Source organism: Hemicordylus capensis, chromosome 1, assembly GCF_027244095.1.
Source record: "Hemicordylus capensis ecotype Gifberg chromosome 1, rHemCap1.1.pri, whole genome shotgun sequence".
Taxonomy (NCBI): domain Eukaryota; kingdom Metazoa; phylum Chordata; class Lepidosauria; order Squamata; family Cordylidae; genus Hemicordylus; species Hemicordylus capensis.
This window is the reverse complement of record NC_069657.1, coordinates 190,807,201-190,821,856: the sequence shown is the minus strand read 5'-3', so window position 1 is coordinate 190,821,856 and position 14,656 is coordinate 190,807,201. Positions and strand designations below refer to the sequence as shown.

General features: G+C 44.0%; 1 long non-coding RNA gene across 1 annotated transcript in view; it reads right to left on the bottom strand.

Moving 5' to 3' along the window:
• Positions 1–3,151, bottom strand: part of LOC128330035 (uncharacterized) — a 3,549-nt gene extending 398 nt beyond the window's left edge. The window contains exons 1-2 of the long non-coding RNA XR_008309931.1: positions 954–3,151; positions 1–163 (exon numbers count right to left, since the gene is read on the bottom strand). The exon at positions 1–163 is cut by the window's left edge and continues 398 nt beyond it. This is a non-coding gene — a long non-coding RNA (uncharacterized LOC128330035). The remainder of the gene's footprint in view (positions 164–953) is intronic.
• Positions 3,152–14,656: the final 11,505 nt, after the last annotated feature.

The window sequence follows — 14,656 nt, the reverse complement described above, 5'->3', positions numbered from 1 at the left end:
AAGTCTTTCTGTCCTCCATTGTGAGTTTGGTATTCTCTGCATGTTTGCCCACAAGGATTGTGAGGATTAGAACATGGATGGTGACGATGACGGCCTCTTCCAATATTCTCAGGGGTGGCACCGGCTCATTTTGCACAGCGCTTGCAGGTACTTCTGATGGAATCTGGTGTAGAGGTTAGAGCATTAGATTAGTAGTGGGGGGGGGGGAGACATGGGTCCAAATCACTATACATCTATGAAGCACACTAGGTCACCTCCCTCACACAGTTGTTTTGTGGATAAAAGCAAGGGGATAAGAACTATGTACATTTCCCTGGCAGAAGAAAGGTCACATTAAATAAATATGGAATATATGCCACATTCTGATGCTCCCATGGGTGCCAAGAGTACTGCTATGGTCATGCCCGCATGAACCACTCGCCCCATTGAAGTAACTGGATATGGACCTTAATAGTGATATTTATCTACCAGTTTTCAACAAGAAGTTCACAAACTGAACATAAAAAGGGTTCTCTGCCCCAAAGGACCTTACAATCTAAAAAGAGAAGGGAGACACACACCAGCAACAGCCACTGAGAGGATGCTCTGCTGGGCTGAATAGGGGCAATTGTCTCTCTTTGCTAAATGTAAGGGAGCTACCACTTTAAAAGGTAAAATGCTTGACTGAACCTGTAACAGATGTCCAAGACATGGCTATTGAGCACACTGGCATGGGTGTGGGTGTGGGTGTGTGTAATTGGCAGTCTTCCATTCCCCCTCTATTCAGGTATCCTGTACCTTGGTTAATAGTGCCGGAATAGAGCGATGTAATTGTGCCTATTCTGATTTATTTTAAGAAATGAGAGTTTTAAGAAGAGAAATGAGAATCTTGAGAAGAGAAAGCATGACAATTATTCTTAAGAAATCAAGGGACAAAAAGAAAGGGTGGGGGGAGTGAGAGGAGGCTTTTGTACCTGCTTCCTTCCCTTGGCACCGGGCACCTGTTATAGGTTCAATCAAGAATTGTTCTGAGAAACAACTCAACTTTACTCCTCTCCTTTCTCCCTCTGCCCTTTTGACTCCGCCCCTCTCATTCGCACTAAGACAAACTTTTAAATAACAGCGGATTAGCAGATAGGATACTACAGATGTTGGTTCCTACATTTTTAAATATGAAACCATCTTCTGTTGAGCATATGGTTGAGATTCAAACAATTAGGATTTTAATTAGAGTGGACAATTTCTGCCTTTTTTTTACATAACATTAGAAAATACAAATGGAATCGTTATGATAAAATCATTTAAACTACAACTCTTTCTGAAGAGATACCCACTCACGGCTGAATAGCAACCCAGTATTACACAGTACAAGGCAATGAAAACATCATGTATTTCAGTCATATTGGCAAAGAAGACATGCCTAAAGGTGGCTAGCTTTTAAGAACAAACTTGATATGAATATGTGCATGTGAATGAATTTGCCCATTCACTGGGCTTTGTATTAAAGCTTCATCTTGTGGTATATCACTGAAGTTTCTCTCTGGAGTGTGGGTGGGGGGGATACATACAGAGCACACAGACTTTGGTGCCACAATAACAGACAGAGCTAAGCCAGCACACCATCTACGGTTGTGCTTGATTCTGACCTCACTTGCATCAATCTCACCCCATTGTGAAACAAGAATCAAGCTAAGGAAATATGCCTACAGATAGTACTTATTATGGATTTAATTTTTTCTCCAAAGTCCTGTTAATTTTACTTCAGACCTACTTTGTATATGACCTACGTCTCCTGATCATCGATTCTCTTGTTTTAAAGCTGGACGGACAATCTTTCCATACCATAACAATTACCTAATAGGTTTCTAAAAGTAATGACACAGTAGTTATTCTAAAAATGTCAAAGACACTAAGTAAATGAAAATTACTGTATTTGAATGATCAAGCCAGCATCCACAATAGAAGAATAATTTACCAATGTTGAAAGAATAGCCAATTTACTTTGACAATTTATTCTAAGTAATCTGGATGCATAGGATACTCAGTAATTACTATGTATGAAATTTAGGAAAAGATAATCTTATCATCTTTTTTCCCCTCCACTGCACTGGAGGGAAAAGAAGTCTGGTCTTTTAAAGTGAGTTTGTTCTTTAAAATTCCAGTTTGACAGTGCCTGAAACTTGCATTTCCATAGATTAGACAGACAGCTTTACCTCTCCTCAGTGTTTAGGAATTTTATGTGGGAGATCCCCTGGGACTCAACTCATGCTGTAAAGTATGTTGTGATCACATTTAGTGAGTTCTCTGTTCACAAAAGCCCCTCCAGGCAGTTCAGTGCTGTCGTCCTGAGGGATGTAAACTCAAAGGAGAGTCTTCAAATATAAAGGTATTTTTAGCTCTGAGGAGAAATATGAATCTACTGTAGAGGCTGCTGAAATAGCGCTCTCATAAGTGGGCCCACATTCATTTACTTCAGTCGGTTTAAGCTTAGTTCTGCCAGTGGTGGGTCTGTCTCTAGATGTGTAAATCAAACACATTATGGAAACCACCTTTTTAAAAGCCATGCTTTGTGAAATGTAAACTTTGATTAGGGCTCTAACTCATTCTTCAGCTATTTACATGGGTTGTACCTTTTGGCCACAAATTGTTTGTTTTAAAGACTGCAAGTCCTTTGCACCTTAACAGAGATGGGGGGGGGGAGGTACTTTCATGTTTCTCAAAATCTGCCACAGGCTAGCCCAGCACAGTGACTCTGTAGTTGATTTAGTGATGTATAAAATAATATCTCTGGAGATGTCCCAATTCTCGCAGCATTAAAGACTCCTTGCTCTCCTCACCCAGCTCAACACTCCTTCAAACTTTCACATGCTACTTATCTTTCTCAGCAGACAGTTGTCAAGAAGTGGATTGCTGGGTGGAATAACAGCTGCCCTGTTGATTCCTGTTCAAGCTGTACAATTAGTGTGGTCTTCTTAGCTATGGGAAGCATAGGAACATATGAAGCTGCCTTACCAAGGCAGACCATTGGTCAGTTGTCGCTGAGAATGATGGGAATTGTAGTTCAACATCTCCAAGTTTGCCCAGCCCTGGTCTACACTGATTGGCAGCAGCTGTCCAAGGCAGGAGTCTTTTCTAGCCCTACTTGGAGATGCCAGGAAGTGAACCTGGGACATTCTGCTCCTCCATTGAGCTACAGCCCCATCCCCTAAGGAGAATATGTTACAGTGCTCACGTGTAATCTCCCATCCAAATGCAAGCTAAGGTGGAGCGTGCTTAGCAAAGGAAACAATTCATCATTGCTACCCCAAGACTGGCTGTGTTTTCTAATTCAGAGATCTCTTCCAGGCACTGGGTTCCTGTTCATTTCAGCTGAGAAATCCTATTAGCACATGCGCAAGAATGTGATTGTGGGTATTCTCCCTGCATTGAATGGGTAAGCTGTACTGGGTGGAAGTGATTCAATTTGTTCAAAACACATTGGCTGACACCCTGGCGCAGCATGGGTGCTATGTGAGAGATATGCATGCTCTGGATGGGTTCGAGTAATTCAGCAGTGGCAATTGCCTGGGTGTGTGTGTGTGTGTGAAATTTGTCAGTCTCCCCTTCCCCCATATGCACTCTGTGCCAATGAAGAACATGTCCTTGAGGGTTGTGCTGAATCTGTCACTGTTTTCCATCCATATTCTGAACAGATAGATACATGTGAGGTGGTGGTGGTGGTGGTGGTGGTGGTGGTGGTGGTGGTGAAGAAGAAGAAGAAGAAGAAGAAGAAGAAGAAGAAGAAGAAGAAGAAGAAGAAGAAGAAGAAGAAGAAGAAGTTGTTGCTGGAGCATGCAGTCTGTGGAGACTGCTGGCTAAGCACTGGATGCATCACTATCCTGCTTGAAAACATCCATGCTCTGTGCCACAGGTTTATTTCCTTTTTAAAAAAGCAGAACACTTACCAGCAGTGTTTACTCTCTCTCTTTTTTATCTGTATGCAGCAGAATGAGTTTTGTTCTGGGCAGCAGTATCAAGGCAGTGTGCACACACATTCATTCAGAGTGGGGTGTTCCTGATTCAACCTGAGTGGGATCTAAATTTAACTGAGTAGACATCAAAAATGTGTGAGCGCGCCCACATGCGCACCTTAAATGGAACACTGCCTACCAGCTCAATTTCAAATCCTTCTTCATTGTACAGTATGTAGCAATAAAAGGATACACCAGTGTGGTGTAGTGGTTAGAGTGCTGGACTAGAACCAAGGAGACCTGAGTTCAAATCCCCATTCAGCCATGATTGATACTACCTGGGAGACTCTGGGCCAGTTACTTCTCTCTCAGCCTAACCTACTTCACAGGGTTGTTGTGAGGAGAAACTTAAGTATGTAGTACACCGCTCTGGGCTCCTTGGAGGAAGAGCGGGGCATAAAATGTAATAAATAAATAAACAAGCGTACTTTTCCCCCCAGAGAAGAGTTTTTCCTCAGCTGTTTTAAATAATGGAGGAATCATGCTCTTCTCCTTTTTTGCCATTTAACACTTGAATGGAAAAAAGTGTCATGAAGCACTTTGATATGAAATAATTGTTGCAAATTTTATGTACACATTTACTTCAATGCCAAATATGAGAATAGGGTCACAGGGGGAGGAAGGGACAATCGTATCTTTAGTAAGCCATGCCTAAGTATCCTGGTGACCCCAGGGTGCTAAGCTCTGGATTCCTGATGTTTGTCACAGACACAATTCTCCTTCCCTCTCTCACAAACCTAAGGCAGCAATACTCTGTGAAGCTAAACAAGGAAAGTCCTATTCTGAGCCAGCGTGGTGTAGTGGTTAGAGTGCTGGACTAGGACCAGGGAGACCCGAGTTCAAATCCCCATTCAGCCATGAAACTAGCTGGGTGACTCTGGGCCAGTCACTTCTCTCTCAGCCTAACCTACTTCACAGGGTTGTTGTGAAAGAGAAACTCAAGTATGTAGTACACCGCTCTGGGCTCCTTGGAGGAAGAGCGGGATATAAATGTAAAATTAATAATAATAATAATAACAACAACAACAATATTCAGACCTTTCCCCCAGCCATAACACTTACAAGTACTTATTACAAATGGTTCTTGATCATGGGGAGACCCTATCTGAAGGTGTAAGTGTGTACATTTCAGATTTTTACCTGAACACATGGAGGTGAAGAGATGGGGCCAGTGAGTGTGATGATGTTGAGGGCAGGGCCAGCAGTCATGATTCACTGAACAGGTGGAGGAGGAGGTGCAAATAGGGCTGCAGAGAGGAGGCATGATACTCTCACAGGCTTCAGTGTCATGACTTCCCCCACAGAATTCTAGGAATTGTAGTCTGGTGAGGTATGGATAATATTGTGTTAAGAGATTCCTGGCCCACCCTCACAGAACTACAGTTTGCAGGGGTTACTCTTTGAAGAAGAAATGGCTGTTATTTAAGCCTATTGTGTAGATATGCCCAGACAGAGGGGACTTAGAAGCCATCAGCCACCTGACCACCCTCTCTTTAAAAGTCACCAATATTGCTTCTGCTCAGGGATGAATGCAGCTGCTGAGCAGGGCAGTAGTCTTGGCCTGTATGTATTTCTTTGTATATCTAGATATCTCCTTGTCACCTAAATAGACATTGGGCCAGTTCACATGATGCAGTTCCTGGCACATGCAGTTATACAGGGGAAACACCACAAGTGCACCCTTTGAGACATCCTTGGTGCTTGGTTTGTGTGCATAGGGGACATTTTGATGAACAGTTCCCCGCCACCCCCCATGTGATAAAGGGATCCAGCAGGAAGGTATTGTGATGTCCATGAAGTTGTTGGCATGTCTTGGTGAGTTGCATCCCCTTCCTAAGCGCATGTCCTGGGGGCTGTATCGTGCAAACCAGCTTGCAACATAACCAGTATTCCAATTTGCCCAAACTTCTGATTATCTGAATATTGTGGGTGTTTCTCAGGGCACTCGAATGAATGTGTAGTATACTCTAAGTGCCAATTTTCACAACACTGCACAAGGAGAGGGTTGGGGTGGGGTGGGGAGCTGCTGTTTCCAGTCCAAATTGTGCCCTGCATATGGTAAACACGTGGTCTGAATAATTCATTATGGGTATAAAATTTGCATACTTTCAAACATTAGTAAGGTTTGTGAGGATATTAACAATCAGTGATTCCTGCTTGTGGTGAGCATTACACATGACTGCAGATTCTGGGGACAGAATAGTACCTACCTAGCCATGAGCAGAGTGATAGTAAAACAGACATCTCCAAATGACTCATTTACTATTTTAGTATTTTACATTTTGAGATTCTCCCACTTTTTAAGAAGAATGGGTAATATAAGCCATGCTTTGTGATTCATAGTACACAACACTTCAGAAAATTGTGCAAGAGAAGCCCTCAAACAACTCATAACCTTAAAAAAAATCATTTTTCAGACTATTTGACGGATCTTATGAATAACAATTACATTCCCAGAAATCAAAGATCATTTTCTGAATGGCTTGTGAATAGGAAAGGGGCTAATTTCTTCACAATGAATAACTCAACTAGCTCCACACTTCAGACACAGCAGACTTTTTCTGCTCTGCTTTGGAGATTTAAAGCATGAAATAGGATCTCCATGTTAAATGCTGATTAGCGGTGCATGTGCCGCTATATAGCAAAACATGTCCCCATCCTGAAAGAAGACGTGTAGAGTGTAATTTTCCATTTGGATACATTTGTCAGATTAGGGTATAGGGGATTTAGCTGTGAAACTTTTAATGTCAAAGGAAGTCAAGTGGTCAAAAAGGTACCCCTCTGTGTTACAGTGATGTTAACTTGGGGGCTGCCTTGTGAAGACGGCATTTGCATTATCTTGTTAAACTCACTGTGTTGTTTAGTGTTGAATGGAGAGGATTGAGGATTTTGGTGGGAGGTATAATCTCAACTTCTTGACTTAATCTTACAGAACTTTCTTATCTATTCAGAGCCTAAGGGTTCTGTATTGCAGTAGTGTTTTTGTGGGTTCATGAATTAAACTCAGCCCACAAGTCACATCTGTAATGAAAATAAACACCCATAGCAGAGAAAAGCTGCCTACCTAGGGAATCAGGTAAAGGTAGGCTGAAAATACAAAAAAGCAGGTGAGCTTCTCTGCCTGACTTTATCTGTCTGATAATTCTAGCATTGTTATTTTTTGTAAGTGGGTTCATTTGAACATGCAAACCTGTGAGTTAAAGTGGTCTTTACCTTTTTTCATTTGAAAAAGTAGTTATAACCCACAGTAAACTGTAAAACATCCAAAATAGGATTGATACAGCAGTTACCTATCATAATCCATGTTAGCAATATGGCCACTAAAACAGGTGTATTTCAGAAAGTTCTGAGGGTGAGCAATCTCCTACTGTGTAGAAATATTATGTTGAACTTTTCTTTCTTTTTATTAGTGTATTTTTATTTTGTATTCAGTTTCTATCTATCTATATAATTCTCTAAGGCATACCCGTGGCTAATCCCATGTGTGGCAGCTCTCGTGAGAGTTCATGAGAAGAAGCACCATGGTGATTGGGCAGTGAGGATTCCATATGCAGATAGGGAGTAGGGGTGTGCACGGAACCGCCACACTGCGGTCCGGCACTGGGGTGGGGGGTAGCTTTAAGAGCGGCGGGAGGGTTTACTTACCCATCCTGCCGCTTTCCCGCTCTGGCGTCGTAATGTAATGAGTAATTGTGGCGGCAGGATACCTCCCCGCCGCCCCTTCCCCGATCTTGCTCTACAAAAACTCCCAGTAATCCTTTGCCCACGTGCACATTGTGCGCACGCTTCACGTCACTGACGTGCACGCACACAAAGGATCACTGGGAGTTTCTGTAGAGCAAGATCGGGGAAGGGGCGGCAGGGAGGTATCCTGCTGCCCCAATTACTCATTACATTATGGCGCCAGAGTGGGAAAGCGGCGGGAGGGGTAAGTAAACCCTCCCACCGCTCTTAAAGCTACCCCCCACCCCCGGACCGAACCACCCAGGTCCGGACTGGTCCGGACCGGTCCAGAGGCCTTTTCAATGGCCTCCGGACCAGTCCGGGCCCATCCCTAATAGGGAGGAAGAGCCTGTGATGGTTAAGGTAAGTTGGAATGCAACTGTTACTGGTCTGAAGATGTTCTTGATTGCAGAGGAGAGGAATCAATATATATATAAATGGATAGTGGGCAGGGGTCTGTGAAGAGAGGGGTCGTGAGGGAGGAAAGAGCCCCCTCAGGAGAAGGAGGCTGCTGTTGTATGAATTAGATGAGGAAACAAGATGAACAAGATCTGTTAACTCAGGAAGGCAGAGAGAAAGAGAAAGAGAAAGAGAAAGAGAGAGAGAGAGAGAAGGGGGAAGATGGGAAGAGCGAGTGGAGGAGAGATAAAAATAAGGGAGGGAAAGAGAGAAAGAAGGAAGGGCGAGGGACGGGTCCGTGCTTGTCAGTGGCCTGAGGGGAACGGGCAGCCATGGTGGTGCCTATTGGCAACAAAGAAGGGCCCAGTCAACCACTGCTGCTCTTTTGGGCTAGCAAGGCCATTGGCGGAGGGAGACAGGCAAGCAATGGATGGGCCCGAGCCTGTCTGTGGCCTGAGGGGAACGAGCGGCCATGTTGGTGGCAGCAGTAGTGAGGAAGGGCCAGGTCAACCACTGCTGCTGCTGCTGCTGCTGCTGCTGCTGCTCCTGTAGGGAGGAGCAGGAGCAGAAGCAGGGCTCAGGTGAGGGTGGGGGGTCCTCTGGGGATAGGGGGCTGCAGCTTGACCTATAGGCACCACAACACTGTAGCCACAACCAAGAGGGGTGAGGGGGATGGAGTAAAGTGATGGAGGAGTGACCAAGTGGGGTGAGGGGCATGGAAGCAACAGGATGGAGGAGGATGAGCAAGAGTGCAGCTCAGGTGAGGGTGGAAAGATCTCTGAGGTGAGAGGGGCTGTGGCAGGGGGTGAGGGTAGCAATCAAGAACTAGCGCGCAGATGCTCTGCATGGGTTAAGCTAGTATTTAATATTTGTTTATTTATTTTTCATATTTCTCTATACTGACATCTCTAGTACAAAGTTATAACATAAAAAATGTAAAAACAATATAAAACTGTTAAAATTTATAAAACAGATAAAAACAATCTCAGTAAATAAAAATCATTAAAATTAAAATTTCAGTTAGAAGCCTAGGGGGGAAAAGGAAAGTCTTGAGGGTATTCCTATAAGCAAGCAGAGAAGGAGATGCTCTTATTTCAACAGGGAGTGTATTCCAGAACCCTGGGGCAGCTACAGAGAAGGCCCAGTCCCGAGCTGCCACCAAACAAGCAGGCGGCAACCATAAAATATTGATTATTTGATGTACTGCTGTTAACATTTGTTGTATTAGTTACCTTGTGGACTCTGGGCTTAAAAGATAGGAAAGAAATATGATATATGAAATTTTTAGCCTACTTCCCTTAAGGGAAGCAAGTTTATGAGATCACCTGGCATTGTGTGTGTGCCTGTGTGCATTTGTGTGTGTATATATGTGTCCCACATCAACTTTGCAATGCCTGGACCAATATGAATCAAATTTAGTGGAGTTGTAGGGACACATAGGGACACTTCAGTGGTGTAGTTTGTGATTATGTAATCCAATCTGATTCAAGATGACGGACACGTAAATGTTTGAGGTGCAAATGGGCTGACTTGAACCCCTGCCCCCCAGCTGATTTGAACCAAATTTGTTATAGCTGTGGGCTAACTCAAACTCTCTAACCAATTGGAACAAAATTTGTTATAGCTGTAGGGACACATAGAGACATCTCAATGGTGTAGTTTGTAAGGATGTCATCCACCCTATTCAATATGGCGGATGCATGAACATTTGAGGTATAACTGGGCTAGCTTATGAACCGCCTAACTGATTTGAATCAAATTTGCTATAGTTGTAGGGACACATAGGGATGGCTCAAATGTAGTTTGTAATGATGTCATCCACCCCAATTCAAGATGACAGATGCATGAACATTTAAGGCTGAAGTGGGCTAACTTGTGAAGATGGTAATGATCAATTAAGATTATAGTGAAAGGAAAGTAGTCAGATTAGTCCTAACCAGAACAACTTGTAAAAAGCTGGCTAGAAAAACTTTAATCCTGGATAGGCTATACTGGCTTTGAAATGTTTGTTACTGTCCCACAGTTTTCTCCTTTCTAGCTGACTTTCTTTTATAGGTCAATGGAGTAAAAGGAGAGGAAAGGAAGGTCTGTCTTCCTTCCTTCTTTGCTCTTGATACTTTCCCCCACAATCTGTTGGTTCAAAGTTCCTTCAGAGGCAGAATATCTATGGCATGCTTAAGTAGGAAAAATGATCATAATGGAATCTTAATGGGCTTGTTAGTAACCATTGTCATATCTTAATTAGGGGTGTGCAATTAGGATTTTCGGTGTTTCGATTAGGATCTGAATCGAAACAACCCCAATTCATTTAGGATCTGAATCTGGCCCTTCCGAATCACCCCCGATTCGATTCGGATCCAAATTAATCCGAATCTGAATCAATTCGGATTAAAAAACGGGTCCTGGGGCCAAAAGAGTGGGGTGGGGTGGTAGTGCCTAATGGGTGGAGGCTACCACCCCAATTGCAGAGTGATTGGGCAAAGGGCTGATTTTTGGTGAATTGTTGAAGTTTACACGTCTTTAAGGTTTCCCCCCATTAGGTATAATGGAGGGTGTATTGCTTCACGTCAGGGGGAAAGGGGTGGCCTAGAGCAGTGTGGGGTTGGTGGTAGTGCAAGGTAGGGGCAAGGAACCTACCTGGACTTTTTCAAAGGATTTGGGAAGAGGGCTGATTTTTGGTGAATTGTTGAAGTTGACGCATCTTTAAGGTTTTTCCTCATAAGGTATAATGGAGCTTTCAGCAGCCCCATAAGTGCACTTAGGGGGTGCTGGCGTGGCCTAGAGTGAGTGGTGGTGTAGTGCACATAGGGTTCCAACCACCCCCATGGGTTTCTAACCCATGGGGTACAGGGTTCTGTTGTTTCTGAGGTGTTCTGAGTGTAGATCGTAGGAACTTGCGTGCAGTGCTATAATCTCTCTACCATTGCAACCACACATTCGTTAGTACGCGGCCGTGTTTTATTGGGAAATTCTATTCACTGTTGCTTTTGTAAACCATATGTTAAACATTCTCTAATAAAAGTCAATCTATGATAGCAAATGAGAGTGGATTCATGGTGTCTCATTGAAAATCTCATTTGCTATCATAGAATCCACAATCAGAACACCTTCGAAACAACAGAACCCTGTGCGCCATGGGTTAGCATCCCATGGGGGTGGTTGGCACCCTATGTGCAATACACCACCACTCGCTCTGGGCCACCCCAGCACCCCCCAAGTGCAGTTATGGAGCTGCTGAAACCTCCATTACACCTTATGAGGAAAAACCTTAAAGACACGCAAATTTCAACAATTTACCAAAAATCAGCCCTCTGCCCAACCCCTCTGCAATTGGGGTGGTAGCCTCCACCCATTAGGCACTACCACCCAACCCCACTATTTTGCCCCTGAGACCCAAAATTCGAGTAGACGTCACATCAGACCTTTTTGCATTGAAGTCAATGGGAGGCAAAAAGGCAGGAAATTCAAATAGACGTCATTGCTCAAAATGGAGGGGGAAGAAAAAGGCATTTATTGGCCACAAAATGGAGGGCTGAAACAACAGATATTTCGGAGCCGAAACGGGGGTGATTCGTTTTGGCTCCGAAAAATTCCGGAGGGCTAGATGGGTGATTCGGTTCGGATCCAAATCACCCGAAATTGGCTGTTTCGGGTACAGATCGTTCTGTACCCGAAACGTTTCGCACTTGCATAATCTTAATAGTTGCAGGATTTCCCAACTCCAAGTTGATATCAGGGATACCTAGGATGTTTGTTTCCCCAGCAGCCTTTTGTGTAATTTAATTGCCCCCCCCCCCCTTTTAGTAAATATTTCTGAATAATAATGATTAGCTTTGCGAAAGGGAGGCAACAGTATAGTTATGGATTTGGAAATGTTAAGTGGATTGGAGACCAGAAGCATTAAACCTGATCAAAGGAGCAGCATTCAAAGAGCTTAAAATATACATCTGGCTTGTGGAATTTAGTGTCACAAGATATGCTTGAGACAAATAGCAGGATTTTTAAGTGGACTGAACCATTAACACAAAGGAAAGGAACGGCAAGTCAGTAGAGATTTGAGGAAGTGGTTTTGGAAGGGATGTAGCAGGCCAGTGTTAGAAACTGTTCTGTGAATACTAAGCTAGGTGCAATGAGCGCAGTGCCAGTCAGTTCCATTATATTGATATGGAGAGAGAGCCAGCTGCAGTAATCAGGTCTGCAATTGAAAGATGCTCCTACGCCACAAACAGCACTATTACTAGTGGGGGCATACCTGCATTGAGTTCCAAGTGCTAAAGAGCCTGAAGGCATATACTTGATATGTGATAATAATGTATTAGAATGGGATTTCAATTTGAAACTGGTTTCTGATGTGACTTTGCCTGAGTCATTCTTGCATAGGTGAGAATTATTGCCTTCACACTCTGACTGAAGACATGAGACAGCAGTTATGGATTAAAATAAAGGCTCACAACTTTATTTACATGATTGTTGAAAGCATGGGCATCCAGGGGGCACTTTGCTCACCCCCCCCTTGAGCAAGTCCCATTGAATTAAATGGGGCTTACTCCCAGGTAAGTGGGTAAAGGGTTGCAGGCTTTGCCTGCCCCCAACCCCCACAAAAAGTCTTGTGGATGCCCATGATGAAAGAGCTTCTCTCTTGTATGGACCAGCAGAAAGTCAGATTCCAATCAAATGGTGGTATTGTCAGAAGGGGCCGTGTCTGCCCTGCCCCCTGCCAATGATCGAGTTGGATCAGAGATCTGACAGCTCTTCCTCCTCTTCCTCTGCCTCACCTCTGTGGTGCCTCACTGTGGCAGCTTTCATCCACTAGCTCCTCCCTCTCCGCTCCCCCTCATTTACAAAATCCCCATCCCAGCACAGAGAACACAGCCTATGACTGGGTGGGGATACAAGACAGCCTGCAGTGTATGATCTTCACTCCGGAGGGAGGCTGCAAGGATCCGTCTTGCCTTCTGTGGCTTGCGTTTCAAAGTAGAGAACATAAAAAATGTATTAGTTATTTTCCGATTAGAACCGGAGATAGCATGGGTGCTTCTGGGAGATGTAGTTCTTGTGTGTCCCCCCCGGGGGTGGGGGCTGCAGCCTCAGGTGAAGACCTTTCTACTTGCTCAGGCCTTCCACCATGTTACCAAGCTGTCTTTAATCTACTGTTTTATATTGGTTGCTCCTGTCTTTTGTAGCAATTTAGATGCTTTTATTTTATAATGTTTTACAACCGCTGTGAGCCACCTGGGAAGGTTTTTAAACTGAAGGGCTGCATAAAGATGTTGTGACACAGCCCTCTGTATGCATCCCTTTTGATTAGTTAATCAGGGATGGAGCTGCAAACTTACACCAAGTTCTCATGCCTCGTTTCCATCGACAGTAATTGCACCTATGGAAGAGGTGGCAATCTCGATAAGACCCTGTGACAAGACAGGTACTGTATTTATTGACTGTGGAGAATTTTGTTGCAGGATTTAAATAATTGGGAAATCCTCTGTTGGGTTTAATGAGACAAGATTATAGTCTAAATAAGAAGGTGTTAAGGCTGTTCACATGAGCAGCCCTACCACTGGGATTGGTTCCAGTTCCAGCGCTGCCTCACCGGGTAGCCCAGGTTTTTTACCTGGGATTTTATTGAGGTAGAAGGGCATGAGTGTGACTTTCTATCTCAGTCCCCGGTCATGTGGCTGCAGAGCCAGGAGGCTAGAGCACCCGCCAGCCCCAATGCACCATGCTGCTCGTGCGGTGCATTGTAGGCTGCAGCCTGCTTTCCCCCATCCCCTCACTGCCCCTGGAGGTGTTGTGCACTGCTAGTGTGGGCGTATGGTGATGGGAAACCTGGGAGCGGCGCTGGTCACACTGGGGAAGGCAGAAAGGCTCCTGCCTCCCCCCCTCAACGCCAGCCCTCCCTAGGCTGAGTAAGTTCAGGCCATGAGAACAACCTTATTATCTCTTCCCCGCCGTCCCAGTTTGGAACACAAAATTTAAACTCAGAAAATGACTGAAATCTAACTCATTTCTTTGTCTTAATATATATAAGAAACTCCATTCAGAGTTCTGCTGAGTATTAAAAGACTTGACCTGAATCCTGCAAATGATTCCATATACATAGTGAATGTGGGTCACAGCCTGACTGGAATGAATTGTGTTGCAAGATTTTAATAGTTGGGCAATCATCTGGTTGTGTATCTCCATCAGCATTCCAATACTCATCTGGGCTACACTGAACTTGATAGTATTTTTTTAATTACATTTATATCCCACCCATGATGGAACATTGGGTTCCCAGCTGACAGGGATGCAGTTCCCACACCCAAAACTGAGGATTCTTTCCTCCACCACCAAACCTAATAACCCATATCTTCAATCCCCAAAACAGATCTTTCTCCCCAAAGTGTATTTTTCTCTCCCTCATTTAAAAAAAAATTAAAAAAAATTAAGTGAGGAGTTGCTCCTCATGTTTCCCCTGTCTGCAGCCTTTCTGGATGGTCTCCTATCCAGGTCTTGTAAAACCCAGACCAGCTTAGCTGCAGCAAGGTTGTTGAATCCTTCAGACC